We start from the raw sequence: 24,886 nt of genomic DNA, 5'->3' as shown, positions 1-24,886 counted from the left end.
ACCACCCTGGAGGCAACCCCATGGCTCAGGAGCAGCCTGGGCAACAAATTCCTGGAACAGATCCCTCATGAGGGGGACTTCCAACCTTGGGACATGACCCTTCCCACCACTTACCTCGAAGAAGGGGTGACCCCCAGCAGCAGGCGGGCTGCACCCTTGACCCAAAGTCCATGAGTCCCAGGGCCGGCCTGCAGCACCACGAAGCTCAGCCTTGACCCAACCAGTTGAAGTCAAGCTGTCACCCACCAGGCTCAAGGAGGATCTACTGGGGTGGCCCATTGCTCAATAGGGTCATTCGCATTCAGGGCCATGAGTGGGGCGCAATCCTTGAATCTCCACAGCCTGACCCCATGGGCCCGATCACCCACACCTCTCTGGGGAAGGACAGCCTGCGCGTGATCCCTGTGCCACCCCGGAGCCCCTGTTGTCATGCTCGTTTGTCCTGGGCAGTCTTCGAGGACAGACTCATGCACTGAGTGTCAGCTGGGAGCTGCCTTGCATGAGACTGAAGAAACCCTTTCCAGACTGGACCACCGTCATCCCTGCAAGGCTTCAGGGAAGGCATTGTCTTGGGTCTGATTCCCCAGGAAGCCACCCTCCTGGAGGATGAACCCATCTCTCCATAGTGGAAATTCAGGTCGACTCCCTGAGGGTACCTTCCTGCCTGAAGACTGATACTTGGTGACCCAACGCAGTCTGACTCATCACCCATGATGCCATCAAGATTCACTCACCGATGCTGGTCAATGCCAGGGGGTCTGCTGGGCAGAAGAGCTCACTGAAAGACACAGGGGAGAATGGGGGCTCAGGGAGGAGACGCCAAAGTGCCCCACCCTTGGGTAACAGGAGCACTGACACCAAGCCCACATACTGAGGCTGGGCTGCCTCACGGAGGAGCGCAGAGACAGGGTTGGGCACCCTCCAGATGCCCTCAGAGCCTCCAGGTCTCTAGCCCAAAATACAGTGGTCCTGCCAGGTAATTCCCAGCATCCTCCTCCAAAATTCTCACCTATGCTGGGCCTCAGCGTAATCCTATTGAGCATGATTTTTAAGTCATCACCTCTCTTCAGACAATATAAGGTTCTCATCATCGACCCAACCCAGGGCAACCCCTCCACACACAGGCATTACAGGAACCCAGATGGGCTCACCACAGCTCAGTGCAGGAGACCAGGGCACCAGGAGGGCCTGAGCTTCAGCACACTGGGGGCTGGGCGCCTGGCTGACGGACACTGGCCCTGGGCCAGGAGGCCCAAAGCAATTCTTCCTCGGGGCTCACCATCTGAGGACACAGGTGGAAGACATGGGTCCAAACAGGGCCTCACCTCTCCATGCAGGGAAGTGTGCAGGGGGTGCTGGCTCACCCATCCTCGCCCTCCATGGACCCATGTGATGGGATCCATAGGGAACACTGACTCATCATGAATGCGGGGGACCCTTGACCCTCCCATCACCGAACCCTGGAAGGACAGGGCAGGTGCGTCACTACGCTCAGGCAAGAACCCCCAGGCTGCACCTATGGTGGGCCACACACTATGGCAGGCCTGGAGATCACCTCCCCTGCCGACACCAGCGCCCTCACCCAATCCCAGGGCTGCACCAGGACCACTGGGCACCAGTCAGGGCCACCAACCAGCTCACAGCAAACCAAGGAGGCTGGCCTAGATGCCATGTACCACTGCGGACCTGGCAGTCACATAGCCTGCCCCTAGGTGACCTCTACAAGCTCACACAGGGAATCGCATCCTGGGTCCCTAGGGCCATGTGCCTTCTCTGGTGGGTCCCCATTCATGAACCACACACCACCCAAACACAGAGCCAGGCCACACTCGGCCAATCAGGGGACACATGATGCCCCCTCCTTTCCTTCGGCTGAAAAACATGCTACCCTGTAGATGACCCCATGTCTCAGAAGCAGGCTGGGCAGCAAATTGCCAGGACAGGACCCTTGACATTGGGCCTTCCACAACACAATCCCACCCTTCTGGCCACTCCACTTCAGGGAGGGGTCACCTTAGTGGGATGTGGGCTGCACCCTTGGCCCAATGCCTACAATTCCCAGGGCCAGCCTGCAGCACCACCAGGTGAAGGCCAGAGCTCAGCCTTGACCCAACACCCACTGAGGCCACACCGCCCCCATCAGGCTCAAGGAGGCACCACAGGGATGGCCCATTGCTCCACAGGGTCGGTCCATTCTGGGCCATGGGTTGGGCCCGATCCTTGAATCTTCACAGCCTGACTCCATAAGACCGATCGCCCTCACCCTACCCCCTAACAAGCCTCGGGGACAAAGAGCTCCTGGATAACACCCGTGGCCCCCGGAGATACTGTGGACTCCCTCATGTGGCCTGGGCAGTGCTCCAGGCCTGACTCATGCAATGAGTCTCAGCTAGGACATGCACTGCATTGGGTTGAAGGAATCCTTTCCTGCCTGGACCTCCATCATTTCTGCATGGCTTCAGAGAATGCGTCCTTCTTGGGACAGATTTCCAAGGAAGCCGCCCTCCTGGAGAAACCACCTGTCCCTGGTGGTTCCAGGTTGGGTCCCTGAGGAATCCCTCTTGGCCTGAAGGGCGACCCTCAGTGACCCAAAGCTGCCTGGCTCATGGCCCATGACCCCAGCAGGATCCACTTACCTATCCTGCTCAAGGCCAGGGGCTTGCCTGGGCAGAAGAGTTCACTGAAAGACACAGGGGAGAACAGGGGCTCAGGAAGGAGCCTCCAATGTGTGATGACCACGGGGAACTGGAGGGCCGACACCAAGCCTGCACAAGGAGCCTGGGCTGCCTCAAGGACGAGCACAGAGACAGGGTTGGTCATCCCCAAGATGCCATTCAGGGCCTCCAGGTCTCCAGTCCAAAATACCATGGCCCTGCTGGAGACCATGGGATCCCAGCATCCTCTTCCAAAATTTTCACCTAGGCTGGGCCTCAGCGTAATCCTATTGAGCATGATTTTTAAGTCATCACCTCTTTTCAGGACAATATAAGGTTCTCATCATCGACCCAACCCAGGGTACCCTCCTCCCCATGCATGCATCCAGTGGGACACAGATGTGCTCACCACAGCTCAGTGCAGGAGACCAGGGCACTAGGAAAGGCCTGAGCTTCAGGGCACCAAGGCTGGGCACCTGGATGACAACCACTGGCCTGGAGCCAGCAACCCAAAGGCAAGTCTTCCTCCATAGACACCATCTGGGGGGACAGGAGGAGGACATGTGTCCAACCAGGGGCTCAGGCCTCCATACAGGGAAGGGGGTGGGTGGTGCCAGCTCACGCTTGCTCTCTATGGACCCATGTGATGAGCTCCATGTGAAACACCGATGTGTCTCAGACGCGGGGGACCCTTTGCTCTCCCAGCCACCGAACCATGGAAGGACAGGGCCGGCAGGTTCCTGGGCTCGGGCAAGACACCTGGGCTATGCCCTACTGCCGGCCTCCCTTGCCCACATTGGGTCCCCTCACAACCCCGGGCAGCACTGGGACCCCTGGGCAGGGGTCAAGGACACCAACCAGCTCACAGCAAACCAAGGACGCTGGCCCGTATGCCACGCGCCACTGCCAACCTGGCAGCTGCACAGCCTGCCCTGTGCACGGAGGGCGAGCACCCAGGCCCCTTCTCAAGGTGCACTGGAAATCACAGCTTGGGGTTCCAGGGCCACGAGCTTTCTCTGGTGGGTCCCAATCCATGCCCCACACAACACCTCCCACACACAGAGCAGAGCCACACTCAACCAATCGGGAGACATATGGTGTCTTCTCCTTTCCTTGGGCCCAAGACCCCGCCACCCCGGAGATGACCTCATGGCTCAGAAGCAGCCTGGACTGCAAATTTCCAGGAAAGTTCCTTCCACAGCAGGCCTTCCCACCTCAGGAGGATACCCTTCCCACCACTCCCTCATAAGGAAGGGGTGATCCCCAGTGGGACACGGGCTGCACCCTTCACCCAAAGCCCATGAGTCCCAGGACTGGGCTGCACCACCATCAGGCACTGGCTGGAGCTAGTCTTGACCCAACCTCAGAGAAACAGCGCCGCCTGCCACATGGTTCAAAGAGGTGCCACTGGATGGCCCATTGCTTAATAGGGTCGGTCCCATTGAGGGACATGGGTTTGGTGCAATCCTTGAAGCTCTGTGGCCCAACCCAACGGGCCAAATTGCCCACCCTTCTCTGGGGTTGGAGAGCCCCCATGAGATGCCCATGGTGCCCCAGAGCCCTTGTGGCCCCCGTCATGTGGCCTGGCCATCCTAGAGGCCTGACCTAAGCACCAAGTCTGAGCTGAGCACTGCCCAGCTCCACTGTCCTGTGTGGAGCTGAGGAAATCTGTTCCTGCCTGGACCACTGCCACCCCTGCAGGGCTTCAGAGAAGGCCTCCTCCTTGTGTCCGATTCCCAAGGAAGCTGCCCTCCTGGAGAACACATCCCCAGTCGGGATTCAGATCAGCTCCTGAGGAAGCCCAGGTGGCCCAAGGGCTGACCCTCGGGGACCCCACGCAGCTTGGCTCATGGCCCATGACACCAGCAGTATCCACTCACCTATGCCAGTCAATCCCAGGGGGTCTTCTGGGGGAAGAGCTCACTGAAAGACACAAAGAATGCGACTGAGGAAGGAGCCACCAACGTGTCCCACCCCCAGGGAAGCTGAGTGTGGACCCCAAGCCCACACAGGAAGCCTGGTGTGCCTAATGGAGGAGCACAGACAGGGTTGGGTACCCCTCCGTGATATGCCCTTCAGGGCCTCGAGGTCTCCAGCCTAAAATACAGTGGTCCTGACGGGGACCTTGTGATTCCCAGCATCCTCTTTCAAAATTCTCACCTAAGTTGGGCCTCAGCGTAATCCTATTGAGCATGATTTTTAAGTCATCATCTCTCTTCAGGACAATATAAGGTTCTCATCATCGACCCAACTCAGGGCACCCCTGTCCCCACTCACACATCCAGAGGGACCTGGATGGGCTCACCACACCTCAGTGCAGGAGACCAGGATGACAGGAAGGACCTGAGCTATAGCGCACGGGAGGCTGAGCACGTGGCTGACAGACACTGGTCCAGGGCCAAAGGGCCCAACGCAATTCTTCCTCTGTGCTCGCCATCTGGAGGGACAGGGGAAGGGTGTCCAAACAGGGCCTTAAGATTCCATGCAGGAAAGCGGGGAGGGGCTGCTGGCTACATATGCTCTACGTCCATGGACTCGTGATGGGATCCATGTGAAACAGGGAAAGTTATGGACACAGGGAACCCTTGTACCTCCCCACCACCAAACCCTGGAAGGACAGGACAGGAGAGTAACTAGGCTCAGGCAAGATGCCCAGGCTGTGCCCTACCGCAGGCCCCTGGAGCACCTCCACTGTCCAAGCCGGCTTCCCTGCACTTCCTGGGCTGCGTTGTGACCCGTGGGTAGGAGCCAGGGCCACCAACCAGCTCAGGCCAACCAAGGAGGCTTGCTCTGAAGCTAGGCGCCACTGTAGACCTGGCAGATGCACAGCCTGCCCCTGTGCAGGGAGGGTGCCCAGACTCCCTCTCCAAGCATGCACCAAAAATCACAGCCTGGGGCCACCCTCATGTGGCTTGGGCAGTCCTCAAGGCCAGACCTTAGCACCGAGTCTCAGCTGGGAGCTGCCCTGCATGGGACTAATGGAATCCTATCCTGCCTGGACCAATGTCACTCCTGCAGTGCTTCAGGGAAGGTGTCCTCCTTGGGTCAGATTCCCAAGGAGGCGGCCCTCCTGGAGAACCAATTCCTCGCCAGTGGGGATTCAGGTTGTCTCCCTGAGGAATCCCTCCTGTCCTGAAGGCTGACCCTCAGTGACCCCACGTGGCCTAGTCCATGGCCCATGACCCCAGCAGGATCCACTCACCTATGCCACTCAAGACCAGGGGTCCTCCTGGGCAAAAGAGTTCACTGAAAGACACAAGAGGAGAAAGGGGGCTCAGGGATGAGCCACCCACATGCACCACCCAGGAGAATCTGAGCACCGACACGAAGCTCACACAGGGAGCCTGGACTGCCTCATGGAGGAACGTAGAGACAGGTTTGGGCCCCCTCCAGATGCCCTTCAAGGACTCCAGGTCTCCAGCCCAAAATATAGTGGCCCTGTCAGGGACCTCGGGATCCTGGTGTCCTCTTCCAAAATTCTCACCTAGGCTGGGCCTCAGCGTAATCCTATTGAGCATGATTTTTAAGTCATCACCTCTCTTCAGGACAATATAAGGTTCTCATCATTGACCCAACCCAGGGAACCCCACTTCCTGTGCAGGCATCCAGGGGCACCCAGATGGGCTCACCCAAGCTCAATGAAGGAGACCAGGGCAACAGGAAGGGCCCAAGCTTCAGTGCAACAGGGGCTAGGCATCTGGCTGATGGCCACTGGCCCGGGAATAGTGGGCCCAATGCAAGTCCTCCTCTGGGGTCACCATCTCGAGGAAGAGGAAGAAGACAGGTGCCAAACATAACCTCACCCCTCCATGCCGGCAGAAGGTGGAGTGTGCCAGCTCAGGGATGCTCACCTTCTATGCACCCATGTGATGAGATCCACGTGGAATACTGGCCCATCACAGACATGGGGCACCCGATGCTCTCTCTGCCACTGAACCCTGAAAGGACAGGACAGGCAGGTCACTGGGCTCAGGCTAGAAGCCAGGGCTGCTCCCTACTGCAGATCACACGAGTACCTCCACTACACATGCCAGCTCTCCTGCATGACACCAGGGTCACCCCAGGACTACTGGGCACAGGCCAGGGCCAGCAACCAGTTCATGGTCAACCAAGGAGGCTGGCCCGTATGCCTGATGCTGCTGCAGAGCTGGCAGTCACATAGCCAGTCCTTGTGCATGGTGGGCACCCACCCATGTGCCGTATCCAAGCACATACTGGAAACCACGACCTGGGGTCCCAGGGCCACATGCTTTCTCTGGTGAGAGTCTCCATTAATGCCCCTCACACCTCGCAAACACACAGCCTGGCCACACTCAGCTAATTGGGGGGCACAGTGTCTTCTCCTTTCCTTGGGCCCAAGACCCCACCACACTGGAGGTGTCTCCATGGCTCAGAAACAGCATGGGCAGCAAATTGCCAGGACAGGACCCTCAATAGTGGGCCTTCTCACTTCAGGAGGCCACCCTTCCCAACAATCGCCCACTGGGAAGGGGTAACTTCCAGCCACAGGGAAGGGGTGACTTCCAGAAGGATGCAGCCTTCTCCATTGGCCCAAAGCCCATGAGTCCAACAGCTGGACTGCAGCACCACCAGGCGCCAGCCAGAGCTCAGCCTTGACCTATCCCCAGTGAAACAGCACCGCACCCCTTCAGGCTTGAAGAGGCCCATGGGATGGCCCATTGCTCAACAGGGTGAGTTCAATTCGGGACCATGTGTCAGGTGCAATCTTTGAATCTCCACTGCTCAACTCCATGGGCCCGATCACCCACCTCTCTCCAGGGACAAAGAGCACCTGTGTGACCCCCAAGGCACCCCAGAGCCCCTTTGGCCCCCAACATATATCAGGACAGTCCAGACGTGAGCGCCGAGACTCAGCCGGGAGCTGCCCTGGGTGGAACTGAAGGAACCCTTTCCTGCCTGGACCACCGTCACCCCTGCAGGGCTTCAGGGAAGGTGTCCTCCTTGGTTCCTGTTCCCCAGGAAGCTGCCCTCCTGGAGAACCCATCTCTTCCCAGTGGAGATTCAGTTTGGCTCCCCGAGGAAACCCTTCTTTCCTGAAGGCTGACCCTTGGCAACCCCTCATAGCCTGGCCCATGGCCATGATGCCAGCAGGATCCACTCACCTATGCCAGTCAATGCCAGGGGGCCCTTCTGGATGGAAGAGCTCACTGAAAGACACAAGGGGAGAATGGAGCTCAGGGAAGAGCCACCAACATGTCCTGCCCCAGGGTACCAGAGTGCCAACAGCAAGCCTGCACAGGGAGCCTGGGCTGCCTCACGGAGGAGCATAGAGACAGGGTCGGGCCCTCCAGGTGCCCTTCAGAGTCACCAGATCTCCAGCCCAAAATACAGTAGCTCAGCCAGAGACCTCAGCATCCCAGTATCCTCTTCCAACATTCTCACCTAGGCCAGGCCTCAGCGTAATCCTACTGAACATGATTTTTAAGTCATCACTTCTCTTCAGGACAATATAAGGTTCTCATCATTGACCCAACCCAGGGCACCCCCCTCCCCACACATGCATCCAGCAGGACCTAGATGGGCTCACCAAAGCTCAGTGCAAGAGACCAATGTTGCGGGAAGTCAGGGACCCCGAACGGAGGGACCTGATGAAGCCATGGCAGAAGAACACAAATTGTGAAGATTTCATGGACATTTATCACTTCCCAAATCAATACTCTTATTATGTCCTATGCCTGTCTTTAATCTCTTAATCCCATCATCTTTGTAAGGTGAGGATGTATGTTGCCTCAGCACCCTGTGATGATTGTGTTAACTGAACAAATTGTTAATAAAGCATGTGTGTTTAAACAATATGAAATCTGGGCACCTTGAAAAAAGAACAGGATAACAGTGATGTTCAGGGAACAAGGGAGATAACCATCAGGCCTGACTGCCTGAGAGCCAGGCGGAACAGAGCCATATTTCTTTTCTTACAAAAGCGAATAGGAGAAATATTGCTGAATTATTTTTCTCAGCAAGGAACAGCCCTGAGAAAGAGAATGCATTCCTAGGAGGAGGTCTCTAAAATGGCCGCTCTGGGAATGTCTGTCTTATACAGTTGAAGATAAGGGACGAAATAAGCCCTGGTCTCCTGCAGTGCTCCTTGGCCTATTAGGACGAGGAAATTCCTGCCTAATAAATTTTGGTCAGACCGGTTGTCTGCTCTCAAACCCTGTCGCCTGATAAGATGTTATTAATGACAATGCATGCCCGAAACTTCATTGGCAATTTTAATTTGGCCCCAGTGCTCTGCCCCCATTTGCCTTGTGATATTTTATTGCCTTGTGAAGCATGTGATTTCTGTGACCCACACCCTAATTGTACACTCCCTTCCCTTTGAAAATCACTAATAAAAACTTACCGGTTTTGCAGCTTGGGGGGCATCATGGAACCTGCTGACATGTAATGTCTCCCCCAGACACCCAGCTTTAAAATTTCTCTCTTTTGTACTCTTTCCCTTTATTTCTCAGACTAGCCGATACTTAGGGAAAATAGAAAAGAACCTACATTGAATTATTGGGGGTGGGTTCCCCCGACAGAACAGGGCACCAGGAAGGGCCCAAACTTCAGCGTGCCAGGGGCTGGGGACCTGGCTGACAGACACTGGCTCTGGGCCATTGGGCCCAGCACAAGTCCTCCTTCAGGGTCACCATCTGGAGGGACAGGGAAAAGTGTCTGAACAGAACCTCATGCCTCCGTGCGGGAAAGGAGGCAGGGGGTGCTAACTCACACATTCTCTCCCTCCATGGACCCACATGATGGGATCCATGTGAAACAGTGATAGTCATAGACGTGGGGGACCCTTGGTCCTCCCTGCCACTGAACCCTGGAAAAGAGGGCAGGCTGGTCACTGGGCTTGAGCAAGATGCCCAGGCTGTGCCCTACTGCAAGCCCCTGGAGCACTTCCACTCCCCATGCCGGCTCCCCTACAATTCCTGGGCTGCACCGTGACCCCTGGGTGGGGCCAAGGCCACTATCCAGCTCAGGCCAACCAAGGAGGCTGGCCCTGAAGGCAGGCACCACTGCAGACCTGGCAGATGCACAGCCTGCCCCTGTGCAGGGAGGGGGCCTACCCAGGCTCCCTCTCCAAGCATACACTGGAAAGAGCAGACTGGGACCCTGCCTCATGTGGCCTGGGCAGTCCTCAAGGCCAGACCCTAGCACCGAGTCTCAGCTGGGAGCTGCCCTGCATGGGACTAATGGAACCCTTTCCTGCCTGGACCACTGTCACTCCTGCAGGGCTTCAAGGAAGGTGTCCTCCTTGGGTCAGATTCCCAAGGAGGCAGCCCTCCTGGAGAACCAATCCCTCACCAGTGGGGATTCAGGTTGTCTCCCTGAGGAATCCCTCCTGTCCTGAAGGCTGACCCTCAGTGACCCCACGTGGCCTGGTCCATGAGCCCAGCAGGATCCGCTCACCTATGCTCTCAAGGCCAGGGGGCCCTCATGGGTGGAAGAGTTCACTGAAAGACACAAAGGGAGAACGCGATTTCAGGGATGAACCACCCACATGCCCTGCTCCAGGGAACCAGGGCACTGACACCAAGCCCACACAGGGAAACTGGGCTGCCTCACAGACAAGTGCAGAGACAGGGTTGGGGGCCCTGCAGATACCCTTCAGGGCCTCCAGGTCTCTAGCCCCAAATCCCTCCTGCTGGGGATCCCAGCATCCTCTTCCAAAATTCTCACCTAGGCTGGGCCTCAGCATAATCCTATTGAGCAGGATTTTCAAGTCATCACCTCTCTTCAAGAAAATAGAAGATTCTCATCATCAACCCAACCCAGGGCAACCCCCTCCCCATGCAAACATCCAGTGGGACCTGGATGTGCTCACCACAGCTCAGTGCAGGAGACCAGAGTGCCAGGGAGGGCCGAGCTTCAGTGCACCGGGGACTGGGCACTTGGCTGATGGACACTGGCCCGGGGACAGTGGGACCAAGGCAAGTCTTCTTCCAGGCTCACTGTCTGGGGGGACAGGAGGACATGTGTCCAAACATGGCCTCATGCCTCCACAGGGGGAAGGTGGTGGGTGGTGCCAGCTCATGCATGTTCTCCCTCCATGGACCCATGTGATGCGAACACTGACCCATCATAGACACAGGGGACCCTTGGTACTCCCCATCACTGCAGGGGGGGTGGGTCACTGAGCTAGGACTAGGACAGGGCAGGTGGGTCACTGAGCTCATGCAAGGCACCTGGGCTGCGCTCTATTGCAGGCCCCACAAGCACCTCCACTACCCACACCAGCTCCCCTGCAGAACCCCTGGGCCACTCCGAGACCACTGGGCACAGGACAGGGCAACCAACCTGCTCATGGCCAACCAAGGAGGCTGACCTGGAAGCCACATGCCACTGCAGACCTGGCAGTTGCATAGCCTGTGCCTGGGAGTGGAGGGCACCCACCCAGAGTTCTCTCAAAGTGTGCATGGGAAATCATAACCTGGGGCCCTGGGCCACGTGTGTTCTTTGGTGGGTCCCCATTCATACCCTACACACCTCCCAAACACAGAGCCGAGCCACACTCGGCCAACTGGGGAACACACGGTATCTTCTCCTTTCCTCGGGCCCAAGACCCCACCACCTGGGAGGTGAGTCTGTGAATCAGAAGAAGCATGGGAGGCAAATTCCCGGGACAGGACCCTCGGCAGTGGGCCTTTCCACCTAAGGATTCCACCCTTCCTGCTAGTTGCCCACAGGGAAGGGGTGACCCCCAGAAGGACACGGGCTGGCCCCTTTGCCCAAAGCCAGCAAATCCCAGGGCCATCCTGCAGCACTACCAGGCACCGGCCAGAGCTCAGCCTTGACCCAACCCCCTTGAAGCCACATTGCCGCCCACTAGGCTCAGAGGCACCACTGGGATGGTCCATTGCTCAAAGGCTCGGTCCCATTCAGGGTCATAGGTGGGGCCCAATCCTTGAATCTCCAAAGGCCTGACCCCATAGGCCCAATCGCTCACCCCTCTCTGGGGAAGGAAAGCTCCTGTGTGACCCCTGTGGTGCCCCGGAGCTCCTATGGACCCTCTCATATGGCCTGGGCAGTCCTTGTGGCCAGACCTGCACACTGAGTCTCAGCTGGGCACTGTCCTGGGTGGGGTTGAAGGAACCCTTTGCTGCCTGGACCACCCTCACCACTGCAGGGCTTTAGAGAAGATATCCTCCTTGGGTCAGACTCCCAAGGAAGCTGCCCTCCTGGAGAACCTAGCTTCCCCAGTGGGGATTCAGGTTGGCTCCCTAAGGAAACTCTCCTGTCCCAAAGGCTGACCCTCAGCGACCCCAGCAGCCTGGCTCATGGCCCATGACCCCAGCAGGATCCACTCACCTATGCTGGTCAATGCCAGGGGGCCTGCCTGGGCGGAAGAGCTCACTGAAAGACAGGGGAGAATGGGGGTCAGGGAGGAGCCACCCACATGCCCTGCCCCTAGGGAACCAGAGTCCCAGCATATGTCCACACAGGGATCCTGGACTGCCTCACGGGGGAGCTCAGAGATAGGCTTGGGCCCCCTTCAGATGCCCTTCAGGGCCTCTAGGTCTGTAGCCCAAAATACAGTGGTCCTGCCAGGGACCTTGTGATTCCCAGCAACCTCTTCCAAAATTCTCACCTAGGCTGGGCCTCAGCGTAATCCTATTGAGCATGATTTTTAAGTCATCACCTCTCTTCAGGATAATATAAGGTTCTCATCATCGACCCAACCCAGGGCACCCCCCTCCCCACGCATGTATCCAGCAGGACCTGGATGGGCTCACCACAGCTCAGTACAGGAGGCCAGGGCACCAGGAATGGCCTGAGCTTCAGCGCACTGGGGGCTGGCACCTGGCAGACGGACACTGGCTGAGTGCCACTGGGCCCAAAACAAGTCTTCCTCCGTGGTCACCATCTGGGGGAACAGGAGTAGGACAGGTGTCCAAACAGAACTTCATGAGGCGGTAGGGTGCGCCAGCTCAGGTATGCTCTCCCTCCATGGACCCATTTGCTGGAAACGCTGGCCCGTCACGGACACGGGGCACCCTTGGCCCTCCCCACCACCCAACCCTGGAAGGACAGGACAGGCAGGTCACTGGGCTCACGCAAGATGCAGAGGCTGTGCCCTACTGCAGGCCCCAGGAAGCACCTCTGCTGCCCACGCTGGCTCCCCACACACAACCCCCTGGGCCACTCCGGGACCACTCGGCACAGGCTAGGGCCACCAACCAGGTCAGGACCAAACAAAGAGACTGGCCCAGAAACCACTCACAGCAGACCTGGCAGTCACATAGCCTGCCCCTGGGCATGGTGGGCACCCTCCCAGGCGTCCTCTCCAAGCGCGCATGGGAAATTGCAGCCTTGGCCTGGGTGCCACGCGATTTCTGTGGCGGGTGCCCAACCACACCCCGCACTTCCGTTGAACTGGTCTAATTCAAGCGTCAGCTCTTATTTTTCAAGCTTGTTTGTGAATATTTTAATGTCTTGCATAATTTTACTTTTGAATTGTTTGAAACTACATTTTTTATGTATATGCATTCATATTTTGTAACTTATTTTTGGTACGTGTCTTCGTTTGTGTACAACTACTCTTGCATGTTTTCTAATGTAAGATGTATTTTCTTTTTTGTCAGTTTTTCTATTTGTATTACCATTGTCAAAATGAACCTTGAATTCTCCCAGTGTTTTTGACCGTTTTGTGCTTTTTCCTCATCTTACCCATTCTATGTATTTTTTAAAACATAATTTTTAGGAAGGCCGAGTTCCAGAACATGGGGTCTCAGTTGTCCCAGCCTTTTGAGTCCCTCAAGATCACTGCGCCTCCCGATACCGCCACCGCGCCCACCAAGCCTGCGCCCCCAGCTACACCCGGAGTGCTGACCTCCCCAGCAGAACACTGCCTGTTGAAGACCTGCTGGAGCTGTCGCATGCTTTCTGGGTTGGGGCTGATGGGGGTGGGCGGGTACGTGTACTGGGTGGCAAGGAAGCCCATGAAGATGGGATAACCCCCGGGTCCATGGACCATTATGAAGATGGTCACCGGCCTCAGCACTGCCACCTGGGGTATTGTTGTCATGGCAGACCCCAAAGGGAAGGCCTACCGGGTTGTTTGAAAGTACCACCAGTGGGGACTGTAAACTAGTTCAACCATTGTGGAAGTCAGTGTGGCGATTCCTCAGGGATCTAGAACTAGAAATACCATTTGACCCAGCCATTCCATTACTGGGTATATACCCAAAGGATTATCAATCATGCTGCTATAAAGACACATGCACACGTATGTTTATTGCAGCACTATTCACAAAAGCAAAGACTTGGAACCAACCCAAATGTCCAACAACGATAGACTGGATTAAGAAACTGTGGCACACATACACCATGGAATACTATGCAGCCATAAAAAATGATGAGTTCATGTCCTTTGTAGGGACATGGATGAAACTGGAAACCATCATTCTCAGCAAACTATCGCAAGGACAAAAAACCAAACACCACATGTTCTCACTCATAAGTGGGAATTGAACAATGAGAACTCATGGACACAGGAAGGGGAACATCACACTCCAGGGACTGTTGTGGGGTGGGGGAGGAGGGAGGGATAGCATTAGGAGATATAGCTAGTGCTAAATGACGAGTTAATGGGTGTAGCACACCAACATGGCACATGTATACATATGTAACAAACCTGCACATTGTGCACATGTACCCTAAAATTTAAAGTATAATAATAAAATTTAAAAAAAAAAAAAGAAAGTACCACCAGTGAATCTGTCTTCTGTCCCTGTCCCCATGACACACAGAGCAGGCATGGAATTTAGTGAATGTTCTGGACAGACACTTGTACATGGATAGACATCACTACTGTGGATACTACAAGACTGAAAAGAAAATCATATGTTGTCATTCTCTGGCTATGGAGTGTTAGTGGCCTCCACAGATTTCACAGGAACCAATAAATCCCTCAGAGAAGTAAAGAGGTTCTTTGTCTTATCTGGTGAAGGAAAATATAACTTATATTTAAATATAATTGTTTAATTACTTAAGCATTATATATAAACATTAATAGTATGTCTTATATAATTGCATATCATATTATATATAATAAACAAATGTTTAGTTATATAGTTAATATAGTTTTTAAAACTACAACAGGAAAATTAGCTATTTTACTTCATTATTTTAAAGAGTTCTTTTTATTTATTTCATAATTGGATCAACAACTGTTATCAACCTAACCCTGGGTGAGCATCATGCAATATACAGAAGTACATGAAACTTTCTATGTATGAACTGCTCATACTTTGCAAGGCATTTTCAAATCCATCACCTTATGCGAGCTTCACAGCTAGTCTGAGGTAGTTACTTCATTGGAGGTAAAACTTAAAACACAAGAAAGAGCCCACATGATTTGCCTAGGGTCATTTAGTAAGTCGGTGATGGAGCTAGAACTTGTTCTTGTCAGGTTTTTGTTCTAGTCTTCACTTTCATGGAGGCAAGAATAACCATTATGAAACAGATAATCATAAAAATCAGCATATAATAAAAGACTTAAATGTCACAAGAAAAACTCAAAACCTTTAGCTAAAAAAAAGATCTTTTGATTCTTTTTCCACAAGCACTAGATATGTTTCTGCGATGATTCTGAGATAAGTACTCAAAATTACATAGTTCATTTCTAAGAGAAGGCCATGTTTTCTACCTGTTGAGTTTTTCTACCCTGAGATACTATGGCTTCTTTGTAAAGGTATATAAAGTATTTTTCAAAGCAGAAAGATACTGTTAAATTTAGCTGCTAATCATGGTGTATGTGTTTGGAATGACATGTTGAGCAAGTAATACCTTTAAGCTGTTGCTTTTGGCAGCATTATGTGGAAGTGCCTAAGTCTATTTAGCCTCACAGATGACTTTAGAATCTGGTATTTTCTACATCAGAGTTCATAGTGGGGATGGTGCTATACATATCTATGCAACTGAGAAGGAAAACATTTCAAACCTAAAGTAGGCAATAAGATATTATTTATATGAAATCCACAATTCAGTTATGCAACATTCATGAATAGAGAAGTTTTAAATTGGAAGGGACCATAGATGACCCAAAGCAGATCACATATAGTCATTCACATACCTAAAGTACCTACAAAGACAAGTTGTTCCCTGGTTTAAAAGGCAGTCTGTTCTATTGATGGATTGCTTTAGTCTGAAGATTTTCTTAGGTTAAGCCAAAAACACATAAACCTAACTTGGTCTTGGCTTGATCTACTGGGTAAACAATAACTCTTAAACGTATATACAGTTAACCCTTGAACAACACAGGAGTTAAGAGTGCTGAACATTTGCTCAGTGGAGAATCTGCATATAACTTGACTACCCAAAAACTTAACTAGTAGTTAGTCTATCATTGACTGGAAGCCTTACTGATAACATAAAGCAGTTGATTAACACATATTTTTTGTGTTGTATATATTATATACTGTATTCTTACAAGAAAGTAAGCTAGAGAAAAAAATGTTATTAAGGAAGTAATATATTCACTATTCATTAGGTAGAAGTCAATCATCCTAAAGGTCTTCATCCTCATCTTCATGCTGAGTAGTATGAGGAGCAGAAGGAGTTTGTCTTTCTGTCTCAGTGGCAGAGGTGGAAGAAAATCCACAGATAAGTAAGTGGACCTGCACAGTTCAAACCTGTGTTGTTTGGGTCAACTGTATTGTAATAGCATTTTAATGTTTTTCTCAGACTTTTACAAGTATGAATCTGAGCTTTTTCTGAATAAACCTGCCTGCTCACCATTAAAAAAAAATTTTTAGAAGACTTTTTAATGGGTGTGCAATACAAGCATGATTTGTCATACTGGGACCTTGAGGTTTTTATACACCCTTGCCTTGTTTGGCATATATTAGACCATGCCACTTTTTTACATATTCTCTCTATATTTATGGTTGCCTTTCAGCAGGATTTTGCATGGGCTATTTGTGAGATATTCTAAAATTATACACCTTAATGGAAAGTAATCCCAGTATCTAGAATGCACTTATGAGCCCACTCTGTATTGTCATTTCCCCGCATCTTCGTTGTTTTTTGCTTTCACTCTCATTAGACTGACAATGAGGAGTTCACATGTTTTCACACACATGAAATTCATGTGTTCATCAACATAATCAATTCTGGGTTTAGCTGGAATAGGAATTTCCTCAGTCTCATATTCCAATTTTGTTGGTAGGATCCTTAACTTTTTCTTTTTCTTTCCTTTTTTTTGAGACAGAGTCTTGCTCTGTTGCCAGGTCGGAGTGCAGTGGCATGATCTCGGCTCACTGCAACCTCCGCCTCCCAGATTCAAGTGATTCTCCTGCCTCAGCCTCCCGAGTAGCAGGGATTACAGGTGTGCGCCATCATGTCTAGCTAATTTTTTTGTATTTTTAGTAGAGACAGGGTTTCACCATGCTGGCCAGGATGATATCAATCTCTTGACCTCGTGATCCACCCACCTCGGCCTCCCAAAGTGCTGGGATTACAGGCGTTGGATCCTTAACTTTCAAAATTCTTTCAGAAACCCTAAATCTATTACACTCAGAGTCCCATTTATATTACAGAGATGTTGGTCTTGTCTTGTAGAGAGACCTTACTTTTTGTATTGAATTGTTAATTATATCAACATCAGGTAATAATATTTTGTGACAAGATAGCATCAAGTGGAGCTGTCAATCCATAAAAACATCCCATGTCAATATCCACGTTGACCAAATCAGTATACCTGACCTCCTTGGTGGTGAATATTTCCTAGTTCAGTGGGCTATTTGAAACTGTCATACCACTGATGCATATTTGAACAGATTCTTTATTACCTCCACATAAGAATTCTCCTTCATCATGTAACGGGGTTAGAAATTGAGAATAATTTTAGTAGTCTGTTTTGCTACATGCTTTATATTTTAAGGCTTAGTTTTCACTCTTTTTTTTCACCCCTCCCCAATTTATACCAAGTACATAATCAATAGATGGGGCTCAGTGGCCTAAAGCTGTAATGTAAATTTTTATTGAATAGCTCAATATATTTCTTTTGAAGATTCATGAATTATGTAACACATTATAAACTATGTAAATAAGCAAATGTACATACTTTAGTGAAATTAGTTTTATTATTTCAGTTTTCAGAAATTTCAATCTGCAATGCCAGATTTCAGCTCTTTTACCTATAATATGATCAACATTTTTACACCATCATTTAATCTCTACACAGACAGTAGTATGTCCAATACCTAATTGTTTGTCTGAGTAGGTGTAATCTTGTTCTTCAGTACCAGCAAGTATACATTGTAGTTGTTGAATAACCAGTGGTTGTACACTCATGCAAGTGAAGGCTTCTGAAAATTCTTTGCTATATATTTTTTTGCAATAGGATTTTATTACCAGATATCCAATTCCAAACGCTTTCCCAATTCCACTTTTGTTTTTCTTTGTCATATCTTGTTTAGATTTTGATTCTATCATGTTCGCACGTTTCTGCAAGTTGTCCAATGCACTAAGTTTATCAGTAATTCTTTCTATATCAGAAGAGTTTACAACTGTAGTCCTAGTTTTTATTCCCCCAATACTGTAATTTAATAATCTCTGGCCAGGTATGGTGGCTCATGCCTGCAAACCCAGTGCTTCGGAAGGCCAAGGCAGCAGGATCACTTGAGGCCAGAAGTTTGAAACCAGCCTGATCAAGACCTTGACTCTTCAAAAAAAAAAAAAAAATAGGCAGGCATGGTAACATGTGCCTGTAGTCCCAGTTACTCAGGAAGCTGAGACGGGAGAAGCCCTTCAGCCCAGGAGTTACAGGCAATAGAGAGCTATGATTGTGCTACTGCACTCCAGTGTAGGCAACAAAGCCAGACCACATCTATTAAAAAAAGAAATCTCTTTCAGTTTGATCATAGTGCCATTTTAGTCCCTGTGTAAAAACATTTCATAGTGGTAAAGCCTATCATGTACAAGTAGAATTCAGTTTACTCACATTAGCTATTGGAATATTAAATGACACAGACCATTTAATTATCCTTAAGTTTGTAAGTATGGGGACTGGAGACTGCCAGGTTCTAAATAGGGTAGGCTCATTTTTAGGGGATGATATGTTTTGGGGCTTTTGAAGAAACTAACCCTCACCATTTGGGCTGGGATATTTCCTCCTCATCTGTGCATCTATTTAAGCTTTATTAAATTGGACCCCCATGGCTATTTAAGATATAGAGTTGGGCCAGGCATGGTGGCTTACACCTGTAATCCCAGCACTTTGGGAGTCAAAGGCGGGTGGATCACCTGAGGTTGGAAGTTTGAGACCATCCTGACCAACATGGAGAAACCCCATCTCTACGAAAAATACAAAATTAGCCAGGGATGGTGGTGCATGTCTGTAATCCCAGCTACTCGGGAGGCTGAGGCAGGAGAATCGCTTGAACCTGGGATGCAGAGGTTGTGGTGAGCTGATATCGTGCCATTGCACTGTAGCCTGGGCAATAAGGTGAAACTCTGCTCAAAAAAAAAAAAAAAAGATACAGAGTTGTTGGAGTTTTGTGATACCCTTCAGGGACTTTCAATTTGAATATAATTATGTTCAACTTAATTAGTTAAACATTTCTTCTCATCAGTATCTTCAATAACACAAAGGGTGATGATACTTAAGATTTTTGTGAGTAATATTGACTAATCCGTGGGAAGATTTGAAATTTTTCATGTCTTCTGAATTTAAATCATGCAGTTGGTGAGTTTGAAGTATTATGACAAAGAAAGGGGTTTCTTAAGTCCTGATCTCATATTCAGGACAATTTTTAATTACCACAAAATTCCTTGAGGTTGAGATACTAACTTTTAAAAGAAAGACTAATAATAAGCTTTATGTTCAATTGATACAAACTAAGTATCAAAATTATAATGGTCAAAATAATTCAGAAGAATGTATTAGTAACAAAACAGTCTATCTCTCCTGCTGTCTGTCAAATAAGTTTTTCTCTTCAGCTTGCATATTATTCAAGGTTACTATCTAGAGAATTTATCCTTAAGGTCCTAAATGGGAATTATACCCCACTTGATGGTGGATGTTGGTCTCACATGTGAAGCATGTATCCACTTGGGTTTCTCCATCTTGATAGCACTCTGAATTTTCAACCACACTTGATAGGGTTCTGTCCAGTGTGGTCACAGTCTGTCATCAGAACACTTTGATATAGACTGAGTTTCCTGTTCAATATCAATGACACACTTCCCCATGGGGCTTTTTCAGCATCTGGCCACAGGTTGGCAAGGTGAGCCCAGGGAAACCCATAAACTCTTTAAGTATCATATATGGTCATGAGGATTTTCCATTGTATCAGAGAACGGGTTAGGCTTAAGCCCAAGATTCGTAGACCTTCCAAACTCAAAGGGAGAAATGTTGGGCTTGCTAGAGGGATTTAATCTTATTTTAAATGAAACGGATGTTAGGGTTTTACATAATTTAACTAAATAATTCTTTAGGGTATGTGGTTCATTCATTGTACTTGTTCAGAAGACTGGGGATAACAGGTAGGTAAATTATTGGTATCTGTAGAGAATTACAAAGCTCCCGAATTCCCATAGATACAGAACGATTCCCCTACTGAATTCCAGATATTCAGGAATTCGAAACATAAAATCAGCCCAAGTGGCAGGATTGTAGTTATTATACCAGCTGTTAAATTAGCCACCAGTTATAAAGCAGATATCTCAAGTGAGATGATATTATTCAGTAAGAGCTTGATCACTGAGCATCTGCTTTAGCCTATCCAGACACCAATATACAATATTGGTAAAAATATTTACTATCTTCTAAAGGTGGAAGTTCTACAAAGTTCGTGTGCCAGCAGATCCTAGGTATCATGGGCCTTAGTAGGCTTTCTTGACTTATCTTAGGTAAGTAAAGAATTTTTCTGACAAAGAGCATATCTTCATTTTATTTCCTGAATTATATGATCCTATTACAAAGATTTCAAGTTGTCAGCATATTCCTTTTGCTTGAATGAACTTGGTGGTGGCATGAAAAAGCCACTCAATCATATAAAAATTGGAATAAAGGAAAGATTTCATTATGTAATTCTCATTTTCCTATGGTGTTCATCTTAGTTCTCCTTCATTCCTAATTTTCTAATTCTTAGGGAGGTGGCTATTTCTGAAATTATGAATAGGAGGTTTTGGATAGAAGTGATAGAGGTTTGATTTCCCCAGTCTAAACCTCAGAAGCCCTTCACAGCTAGGTCTGCAAATTAATTTCTTTTTAAAGAGTTAATCTTGTTTTCCACTGTGAGCTCTACAATAAATTACATAAATCTGTTAGAGAAGTTTGAATGACTCTACTAAATCAGAAATTAGTTTCTCATGTAATATTTTAGTTCCTATTGATGTTAGCATCTATTCTTCCAAAGTTGGCTAGTCACATAACAGACCACAAACATATAGTTATTATCAGTATAGATATCTGCTTTATAACTGGTGGCTAATTTAACAGCTGGTATAATAACTACAATTCTGCCACTTGGGCTGATTTTATGTTTCGAAAAACAGAAGCCTCTAAGGTTCATGAGGGTTGATTACCATAGAAGATGCTTTTATATTCCTTTGTGGGTCTTTCACACAGAATATATTGATGAATATTCAGTCAACATTGGGAATAGGAATATTAGAAAAATCAGACCATGCTCCAGTATCTTCCTCAATGACTCTGAGACAGTCAAGTTCAACTTATTCTGTCAAGATCTGGCCACAGAGTAGCTGTCAAAAGGTTGCACCTTCCTAGAATAGCATTAGGATTAGACAGTAAGACTTGTTCTTAGCTCATTTGACAGCATACTGACAAGTGTTGTGTCTTATGAACTTGTAAAATAGCAGTAACGACATGAAGTACCTGTAAGTAAGTTAAATTTCTCAGAGTCAAGGACTGAATGAGCCTTTTCAGTCAGGGGAGTGGTTGCCACTGTACCTTATAAATGTCATTGCATTTCCAGAGAAACAAAATACAAGAACCCAGGAAAGTAAGCAATGTGCCTATAATCAAGGCCTAATTTTGGAGTAACCCTTAATCTCAAGACAGAAAAGGTAGAACCGCTTTTTTAACAAGGTTAAAAAAGTAATACAAGTGAAGAAATAGCAGCTGTTTTAAGGACATATAAGACTTCTTCAGCCTTATTTTGACTTTAATAAAGAGTTCTAGTGATGTTTCACGTAACATCTCAGTGAGAGGCTTAGCCTTTTCATAAAAGGCAGAGATCTACAATTAATCCTCAAAATCAGTGAAGTTTTTTTTTTTAGTATGTTGTTTCATTTGTATATTAGGCTGACTTCAAGAGGCAACCACTTTCATCTGCCAATAACACAGATCCCAAATATTTTACTTCAGTTGGTAATATTGCAACTTAGCTAGCGAGGTTTTATGTCCTGGGAGTCTAAGAAATTTAGTAAAGCTAAAATGTCTTCTTTACTAGCGTGTAAGTTATTAGCAGCTATCAATAACAATTAGCATGGAATCCTAATGTGAGGAATATTCTTTATATTTTCTTATAAATGCCTAGAGAATAGAGTAGGTGACTCTCTGAATTCCAGGAAGATCCATTGCCACAAATATTGAAAGCCTTATGCTCCACAGGTAAACTCAAACAGGAACCTCGACTCCCCAGCTAAACATGGAGAACAAACCATTGAACATAAATCCATGACAGAAAAATACTTAGATAACTCAGGAACAGATATTAAAACAATAGCAAGATTGGGAATTACAAGTATAGAGGAATCACAACTTGTTTCTCTAAGATCATGCGTAAATCTATAAACAGTTTGACCTTCCCTGCCAAGTTTTCCTAACTTTCTCACAGGCAATATGGAAGCATTATGAAGTGAATGTGCCTATTTTTTTTTAACTATGCCAGGTTTTTAAAAAATTTTCTAATTACATTGTATTTGAGGTAAAAATAGAGAAAATGTTCCACACATGGCCAAGGTTTTTCTCTGTTGTAAGTTACAACAATGGTATTGATCTCTTTTGTTAAATCTTCATCATTTGTTCCTAGGACTCATAGATATGGGTTTATTTTCTGTAACTTGGGAGTGCTTCTCCAGCATTGAGTAAGACTCCTACTCTCCCACAGCCATCTTTTGTTTCAGAAGGCACATATTTAGCAATGCAGATACCTTGCATCCCAGAAGCTCCGAAAGCACTCTCTTCAGAGTACAGAAGATCATAGCCCTTGGTTTACCCAGCAGGCCCTTTTTTAAAAGATTATTGGGCATATTAGGGGACAAGGCATATTCTTCTTAGAGAGGGCCTATTTGCATGAAAACCTCAGAGGAGAAAGAAGAGGTAGACATAGTCCAGAAATACTTATATCTGCATATTTTCCTAGTTTAGGATAAAACAGAAAAGGTCTGTAGAAATTGCAGAATATGTTGCTCCAGTATCCAGAAGAAAGGGTAAAAAAGGATTAAAAGATAGGAAAAAGAAACAGACACATAAATTTATCCATTCCCAGCTCTGTTTCCTCATTATATCAATTTTGCCCATGCTTTGCTCCATTTGCCAATTATTTTCTGTCTGATTTTACAGAGTAGGGAAGACCTCCTCAAGGAGGTTGTAAAGCTTGTCAGGTTTTATCCCTTGCATCTTTCTCAATCTCATCCAAGATTCCCTTTTCTAATGTGTTGACTTTTTACAAGAGTGACATATTAACTTCCTGTTAGCTTGTGCCCTCTTATTTATTGGTGGCCCAAATAAGTATTTGCTCACTTTGTGAATAATTGTAACTGGGCAGCTAACACTGCAGTCTTAATGGTTTTTTCTTCTCTTTCTCTGTATTTTCTCAAAGTTGGGTTACTGCCACTAATATATGAGAAACTATCTGTTCTGGCTAGCTACCCACTTTTTCTCTTGGTTGTATTTGAATTTCTGGCAACAAAAGTGCTAGAAAAATGGAGAGGACCAAGGATCTATTCTGATCTGTCTGTGAATTTATACCTGTTAATTTAGAAAATGTTTCAGTGAGCTATGGTAAAAATCAATGGAGAGGTCACCCAGCTTGTAAGTACAGCATTTAGCTTCTCCCAGTTCACATTCTGTAGAAAATTTTCTTTTCTTTTTTTTTTTTTTTTTTGAGAACGGAGTCTTGCTCTGTCGCCCAGGCTGGAGTGCAGTGGCGCAGTATCAGCTCACTGCAAGCTCCGCCTCCCAGGTTCACGCCATTCTCCTACCTCAGCCTCTCCGAGTAGCTGGGACTACAGGTGCCCGCCACCACGCCCGGCTAATTTTTTGTCTTTTTAGTAGAGACGGGGTTTCACTGTGGTCTCGATCTCCTGACCTCATGATCCGCCCGCCTCGGCCTCCCAAAGTGCTGGGATTACAAGTGTGAGCCACCGCGCCCGGCAGAAAATTTTCAAGGACTGCTATAAGCAGTCCTTCATGTCGGATTCCCAAGGCACTGAATAGCCTACCTGTCAGGGGAGGTGGAGAATTGGACTCCAAGTCCTCAGCCCTCCTTCATGAGGGGGCTCTCACGTGGTGTTTATTGTGTCAATCAAAGTCAACTGGAGGCAACACTCCATGCAACATCCAGTGTGCATCCCCAATGTGCAGGGCCAAAGATTGAAAACACACTTCAGAGTGCCTTGGGATATATTTGTGGATATCCTCAGAGCACTGAAAAATAACTCTTAAGACAGCTAATTTCAGCTGGAAAAAAAGGCATATGGATTATTAGTATTTTGGGTCCTGCAAGCAGTCCTGGATAAGTTCTAACAAGCATTTGAGTTGCTGAAATTCCAAAAGTCTAGAGCTGATATTCTTCATGTTGAGATGAAAAATAAGTTAATTTGAGATGATACCAACAAATCACAAGATTTCTCAACTTTCAATCAAAGCAAAGCTCAGGTATAAAATTAAGTTCTTCAAGTCCTCATTTTTGCCATTTAGTAGTCTGACTCCATTTTTTATTCCTTTTCTTCCAAATTACTAGGATAACCATTCACTAATCTGATGCTTTTATTCTATTACGGTCTCTTATCTAAATTCTCACTGACTGCTTGTTCTTTTCTCTTAATAACTTCTGTTTCCATAGCTATGTTTTGCACAGCCTAGGACACCCCCACATCTCCTCCCAAGAATGGGTCTCAGCATAATACTTATGAGCATAATTTTTATGTCATCAAACCTCCTCATGACCCAAACCATGGCACTAAATATATATATTTATCCTATATATCCTAAATATACATCTATCCTAAATGTGTGTGTATGTGTA

The 24,886-nt window shown here is 48.2% G+C and overlaps 7 non-coding genes and 2 pseudogenes across 7 annotated transcripts; 1 reads left to right on the top strand and 8 right to left on the bottom strand.

Annotated features, from left to right (window-relative positions):
* Positions 1 to 1,016: 1,016 nt before the first annotated feature.
* LOC116482719 (small nucleolar RNA SNORD115) lies at positions 1,017 to 1,097 on the bottom strand. Its single transcript, XR_004251991.1, has one exon. It is a non-coding gene; the product is annotated as a small nucleolar RNA SNORD115 (small nucleolar RNA).
* Positions 1,098 to 2,925: 1,828 nt separating this feature from the next.
* LOC116482707 (small nucleolar RNA SNORD115) lies at positions 2,926 to 3,007 on the bottom strand. The gene has a single exon (XR_004251979.1). It is a non-coding gene; the product is annotated as a small nucleolar RNA SNORD115 (small nucleolar RNA).
* Positions 3,008 to 4,821: 1,814 nt separating this feature from the next.
* On the bottom strand, positions 4,822 to 4,903 carry LOC116482704 (small nucleolar RNA SNORD115). The gene has a single exon (XR_004251976.1). It is a non-coding gene; the product is annotated as a small nucleolar RNA SNORD115 (small nucleolar RNA).
* A 1,242-nt stretch (positions 4,904 to 6,145) lies between these two features.
* On the bottom strand, positions 6,146 to 6,227 carry LOC116482695 (small nucleolar RNA SNORD115). Its single transcript, XR_004251967.1, has one exon. It is a non-coding gene; the product is annotated as a small nucleolar RNA SNORD115 (small nucleolar RNA).
* Positions 6,228 to 8,064: 1,837 nt separating this feature from the next.
* On the bottom strand, positions 8,065 to 8,146 carry LOC116482728 (small nucleolar RNA SNORD115). Its single transcript, XR_004252000.1, has one exon. It is a non-coding gene; the product is annotated as a small nucleolar RNA SNORD115 (small nucleolar RNA).
* A 2,204-nt stretch (positions 8,147 to 10,350) lies between these two features.
* Positions 10,351 to 10,432, bottom strand: LOC116482741 (small nucleolar RNA SNORD115). Its single transcript, XR_004252013.1, has one exon. It is a non-coding gene; the product is annotated as a small nucleolar RNA SNORD115 (small nucleolar RNA).
* Positions 10,433 to 12,259: 1,827 nt separating this feature from the next.
* On the bottom strand, positions 12,260 to 12,341 carry LOC116482706 (small nucleolar RNA SNORD115). Its single transcript, XR_004251978.1, has one exon. It is a non-coding gene; the product is annotated as a small nucleolar RNA SNORD115 (small nucleolar RNA).
* Positions 12,342 to 12,403: 62 nt separating this feature from the next.
* On the top strand, positions 12,404 to 14,366 carry LOC131381267 (distal membrane-arm assembly complex protein 1-like; annotated as a pseudogene).
* A 10,384-nt stretch (positions 14,367 to 24,750) lies between these two features.
* On the bottom strand, positions 24,751 to 24,809 carry LOC116482748 (small nucleolar RNA SNORD115; annotated as a pseudogene).
* Between the last annotated feature and the right edge of the window lie 77 nt (positions 24,810 to 24,886).

The sequence above is a fragment of the Hylobates moloch genome, unplaced genomic scaffold (assembly GCF_009828535.3).
Source record: "Hylobates moloch isolate HMO894 unplaced genomic scaffold, HMol_V3 SCAFFOLD_14, whole genome shotgun sequence".
NCBI lineage: Eukaryota > Metazoa > Chordata > Mammalia > Primates > Hylobatidae > Hylobates > Hylobates moloch.
Note: the sequence above shows the minus strand (reverse complement) of the source record. Positions and strands in the feature narration are given on the sequence as shown.